Source organism: Haliaeetus albicilla, chromosome 24, assembly GCF_947461875.1.
Source record: "Haliaeetus albicilla chromosome 24, bHalAlb1.1, whole genome shotgun sequence".
NCBI lineage: Eukaryota > Metazoa > Chordata > Aves > Accipitriformes > Accipitridae > Haliaeetus > Haliaeetus albicilla.
Window position 1 is genome coordinate 22,862,285 of NC_091506.1, and position 6,000 is coordinate 22,868,284.

Sequence of the window (6,000 nt, forward strand, 5' to 3'; positions counted from 1 at the left end):
TAATCCCTTTTGCTTTGGCAGGCTGCAAACAGGACACCAAATGGGATATATTTAATAAATAAGCACTGCAAAGTCTCTGATCCACCTACAGCCAAGTCCTTACTCAGCCTCCTCTTACTGAAATCATTTGGAGTCTAGTCAAGTACAGATAAAGAGCTCATTTCATTTTTGGATCCAAGCTGAGTCTTGCTGCATCCAAACTAGGTTAGGAACCCGATACTGAGGAGAGGTGGGAGTATGAAAGGACAAAGAAGCTTTGCTTTTGTACTTCTCTTCTAGGCTCTAGCTGTCTTGCAGTCAAGTCGTTAGAACAGTCTATTTTCTCTGCTTACAGTTGCCTCTTGAAAACTTAAAAAAGCTGTTCTAGCATCTCTGGGCTGCCACTGCACTCTTGACATACTCTTTTTTCCTAAGAATCTCTTTCTTTCCCAGAGTTAACTGGAACAGCCATGTGGGGATGCCCTCTAAACAAGGTAGAATCTCTGGTGTCTGGTTACAGTTGCCTGACAGCAAACATATGCTGACACAAGATGGGTTGATTATGAATCTTAAGAGTAGACTTCATAATCCATTCTACACAGTTCAGTACGATTGCCCAGCAAAGAAAAGTTTTAGCTATTGGATCTGATACGCCTCTGGAGTCACAGATCAGGAGGCACCCTGTTGAAGTAAACAGAATTGCACGGGCTCATACAGTCCAATTATGTTAAATTAATACTTAATATTTTTAGTTGTAAGTGGAATAAAACACTACGTAGAGATCTTCTGTCACTCGTTCCTTGTCTGCAAAACTTAAATTTTGGAATCACTTGTGTAAATCACTGGAAGAAGTGAGAAAAGCATTTGAAAGCAAGCAAGCAAGCACCCAGGGCTGCAGATTGACTGCAGCAGATGCCTGAGGATCAGACAGCTGATAATATCCCTTAGTGCGCTTCAGTGCGTTCCCTGGTACAATCAAGGGTACCTCTTGACCTTGGTTTTACACTGTAGTGTTTTAACCTTAGGGCACTGCCCAAAAATAGAAGCAGCAGCACTACAAAATCTGACCCTTTAGTTGAATATCCCATTTTAGAGGGGTACCAGAACTCCATCAGACTGTGTACACATAAACATCTACTCTTATTATCATGGTATAGTGCCTAAGCTACTTTACACTTCAGGTTATATAGGTTATTCTTCAATCTTTTTTATGTGTGTGGTCTTACACTATATATGCACTATATAGTTCTTTGAAGTGTCAGACAGACCATCAAATATTAGTGTAACTTTTAACAGTGTAGTCAGCTTAACAGACATAACAGTTGGCTCAATGGTACAATTGCTGGTGTGATAAAAGGAAATGACAGCTTGAAGGTGGACATAGTGCAAAATATTAAAGTATACTGAGCAGCTAGGACCCAACAGGTTAGTCCATAGGTTGTTTTAAAAATAAGAACAGCAAAAAGAGGTTTGGGTGTTTTTTTCATGTCAAAGAACATGCTTTAGAGAATACTTTATTGAGACGTTTTCTCACTGTATCTCAGCCTGGTACACTGGCCATTGGTTATGTTGGATATGACCTCACGGTGCCTTCATATGCAGGTTGTATCTTCCCATTTTCATGTGACACCAATCTGCTGCTTCAAGCATTTGCCCCGAGTCCTGAAGACTTCTGCCCTCCTTCGTACCATGTGAGCTCTAGCTTTTTATTCCACAGGACATTCTGAGTAACCAATTTCATGTAATTTATAAACTTCGTTGCACACTTAGAAAACCTGTCTGGCTAATGCAGTCATCTGTATCATCAGCGAAAAATCAATGGAGTAACTCGCTTAAAAATACATTAAACCTTAAAGACATGGCAGAGTCACTAAGCACATTTAATTATGTCAGGGCCATGAGTGTACTAACACTTTAATTGCTTTGACCAGCTTTTCCTGGCGCTTCCACCCACGGCCCTGCCCACGGGCCCATCTCAGCCGCCGCCTGAGCTACGCTGTGGGGGTGCTGGTCTCCAGCTCCACGTTCAGCTGCGGTACAGCCACGTCTGTGCCCAGCCACGGACCGCCCTGACGTACGCCTGGTCCTCCTGCCTTCATCTCAGCCCTGCCTTGCCACCATGGACGCGCCTGCCAGTCACCAGGCTGCATCTCGCTCCGTTTACTGCCACCGGACCTGACCCTGATCTGCAAACTGACTTCCCGGCATCACCTCAGACCTGCCTCCTCATTACGAGCGTGTCTGATGATCCGGACTCCTGCCGGACCCCAGCTGCCATCCCTGGGCTTGCCCTGCCTGGGTGCTGCGGGGCTGGACCCCGCCACCTCCGTGTCGTGTTTGGTTCCTGGCTCCTTGCGCCCCAGGGAGCAGCTGGCCCTCACTGGTCCCTGCCAAATAACATACGCATCGCTGCATATGTTCCTCTATCTCTAAAAAATACTTAGAGAGCATATCGTAGTTTTTCAGACATGTTTAAGGATTTCATTCTCTTTAGAGAAATAGAAGGATATTGTGTAGCTGGACTTCTTAGAGAGCGAAGGAAGTTCTTTTTGCCCGACTCTAAATGCGGATATCTGTGCAACAGTCATAAGCTAACTAATCATTCTTGTATTATTATAGACATTAAATAAGTAATTATTTGAAATCTCATCAGCTAATTACAATAAATCAAAATGAACTAAGCATCTGGAATCAGTGTGATTGCTTCTCTTCAACCAGGATAATTTTACCCTAGAAGACTGTATGTAGCTAATTTAGCATAGACAGACTCTTAAAAAAAAGCATATATAAGCCTATGAAATAATTCAGTCATGAAGATTGAGTATAAATATGAATATTTTATAAAAGAAGCAGGCAAACCTTTCCTGTTATCTGTTACATCATCCAGGGGCTTATCACTTCTGTATTTCAAAAGTCTCTTAAGATCACCACTGAAGCTTCCCGACCTGTCATTTACACGGACAAGTATTAACCAGGGTCAGTCTTTCCTTTCTCAATACACCAACTGATTTCACTGAGTGTTTTATCAGGCCTCTTTTCAACAGCCAGTTGACTATGACTTTTTCAAAGAAATAAATATACAGACCTGACTAAAGACTCACTCTCTTTCTTTCAGCAACAGATGATTCTCTTTTTGCAGAAGTATTCTTGGTGGACATTGCTGACCCACTGGCCTTAAACCAGGTAAAATAACGCTTCTCTTAGGCGACACTGTAATACAGAATGTCACAATCTATTGATCTTAAGAGGGATAACATCACTTGTCAATCTTTAAAAGCAAATACTTCCCCCCTTTGTTATTCTTACACCATTGGAATTAAATTTACTGCAGAGGCTAGGGCAAAGCATTCAGGGGCAGAACTGTGCAAAGATGGGTGTGTATTCCTGCTCTGCTCTGGCCTCCTGTCAGGGGAAATGAGTGGTTGGGGATGGGGGAAGGAATGGGCCACAGCTACCACTTGTTCTGAAACTGCTGCTGACAAGTTGTTTTCAACTAAACCATACTCCAAAAGCAGTTTCTCTTCTTAACACTTACAATCCATAGCAATTATTTTAGGTCTCCTTGGTTTTGAAAAATCCCACATACAAAATGAAGTAAGATTTACTTCAACAATAAAAATATGTGGCTGAGAAGCAATGACAATTGCCCAGCAACTGAAACAGTTTTCTACCCACATGTCCAACCACTCGGAGGAAAACAATGCAAGAACATTGGTTGCAAAATGTGATTTGTTGTTTTATTTGGTCTTAAAATGATTTGGCTCTTCATCCAACCCTTCTAAGAACTGTCTGCGTTAGGAAAGATATATTGCTGAAACAATAGATTACCTTCAACTATTGCTGTACTTGAGCTCCTTTGAGCACTGTTATTCATAAATTGTTCTTGAGGCCTGGGATTTTGGGGGCAGAGCTAACACAATGAGAAGTCTGGAACTGACATAAAACTGTCTTTTCCTTGCGCATCAGAAATTTAAAGACTTTGTATTTCTATCTCGTTTTCTGTCTACTTTGTTTTCTATAGGAAGTACTGAGCCAGGAACAGATGTCATGCCTCTCACTTTTGCTCTTTAACTGCAAGACTATCCTTTGCCTAAATATCAGAGAAACCTGCAAAACAAGAATTGCAAGCTTTATTAAGATACGAGCCAAATTAATTTTTGAGGTACGTACACAAACCAAATGCTGTTAGAAGACTCTCTTATTATCTGCTGGGGGAAATTTTCATCCATTATAATGAAACATAGCTAAAAATATCCTTATTGTAAGAACACTGGAACTGTATTTGAGGCAGTACACTTACAGAGGATGATTAATTTATTTGTCACCAGCAGTAACACTTCTTGAGTAATGCATTTTCACTCACAGTTGCACCCTATTTCCATTTCAGCTAAGGGAGAGTCCAGGATATGGTTTGAAGTTCCTTCAAATAAACAGTTTTGGTTTGTTCAGGGGCATTTACTGGCTGTATCAGTCACAAAAACTTTTGATGACAGTAAGTCTACAGATTGCCACCAAGAATAAACTTTGAGTTTCCTAGCCTCATGGACAGTACCAGAAGTACAACCAGCAAAACACAAGAAAAAAGTTAGAAAAGTTGTATTACAATTGTTTTGTCAGTCTGAAATTCCCAAGTCCTGTTACAAAGACTCATACAGAAGCCATGTTTTGGTACTTTAAAAAAAAAGTAAAGATTTGATGAAAAAAAAGAGGTTATATGATTTTCTCTCTGCATTCTTTCTTAGTGACATGGATCTGTTGTTTGGCTGGGTTTTTTAATGCAGTGTAGGCAAACTCATGATTTAGAAGCTCTGAGTACTTCCTTAGCTACATACATTATTTTTCTTCCCTTTATCACATGAAAAGAGTAGGAATTAAAACTAGAAGTATGACTACTTGTGAACAGGATTGTAATGTATCCGAGGCAACCAAAGTCCATGAAAATTATGCTGAACTATGACAGCAGAGATGAAAAAAAGTAATTAATGGGAAGAAATGTTATTATGAGTTCAAAGCTTGTTGGCAATGTTGATGTTTTTACATTGCTGTAAAACAAATACCAGAATGAGAGTTGGCAGAAGTTTTAGTAAGACACTATAGCCTAACAGGCAGAGATAGGCCTGAAAGGCTCGTCCCCTTTTTGAACCTCGGTGCTGATGCAATCTAGCCTGGTTTAGTTCTGCAGAAAATACAGCAGGTTATAAAACACACAGCACAGACATGCAAATACAGCACACAAAATACAAATAAAACCACATAAAGTCCATCTTAAATGAACTGCACTTAACAACACCGAGCAAAAGACATACATTGTTACTCATATTCTAATAAAAGAAACCTAACTACAGTGCTATAATATTAGATTTACAAGCTTGAGGAAAGGTCAATCCAAAGCGTCTCCACCGTCAGCCTCACACCGACGTTTTACCCCCGAGTCCCAGGGCCCGGTGGGACTTTCTTGCTCTTGTAACTGACGGGCAGGAAGGGAAAGACATTTCAACATAATGTTGAAACGGTGGAATTTTAAACAAAACGATGAGGACGACCAAATGAGCAGAGTAATTGTGGATATTGCTGGTGTATTGTACTCCCTAGGATATTCACACAGAAGTGGTTTGGGTGCAATACGTAGTTGTTAATTCGTTTATAAAGTTCGTAGGCAAAAGGGACAGGGTTTATGTAAAACTCCTCATGGCTGAGTACTAAACTAAGCAGTAATAATATTTGTGAGACTTGCGTAAGACATAGATTCTAAGAGAGTAAATGTTGCCCAGTAATTCAGAAAACCATTTTCCTTCTTGCGTCTGCTGGCTGCAATACGCCAAAATATCAGAAGCCTTGTTAACTGGCGTCCTCGCCAGCGCGAATGAAGTCACGGGAGTCTGGTAAAAACCGAACTCCCCGGACCGCACCGTGACCGATCCCCCGTCCACCATTTCCTGGTGCTACCGGCAGGACGGGCGCCACGCCGGCCTGTCAAGATGGCTGCCGCTGCTCCGGGCCATTGGCGTGCGGAGGCCAAGC

General features: G+C 41.4%; 1 long non-coding RNA gene across 5 annotated transcripts in view; it reads left to right on the forward strand.

Annotated features, from left to right (window-relative positions):
- Positions 1-5,761, forward strand: part of LOC138681818 (uncharacterized) — a 67,196-nt gene extending 61,435 nt beyond the window's left edge. For 3 of the 5 annotated variants that reach the window (XR_011322015.1, XR_011322016.1, XR_011322019.1), the window contains exons 6-7: positions 1,911-3,162; positions 4,001-5,761. This is a non-coding gene — a long non-coding RNA (uncharacterized lncRNA). The remainder of the gene's footprint in view (positions 1-1,910; positions 3,163-4,000) is intronic. The other 2 variants (XR_011322017.1, XR_011322018.1) reach the window with 2 other exon arrangements.
- The last annotated feature ends 239 nt before the right edge of the window (positions 5,762-6,000 follow it).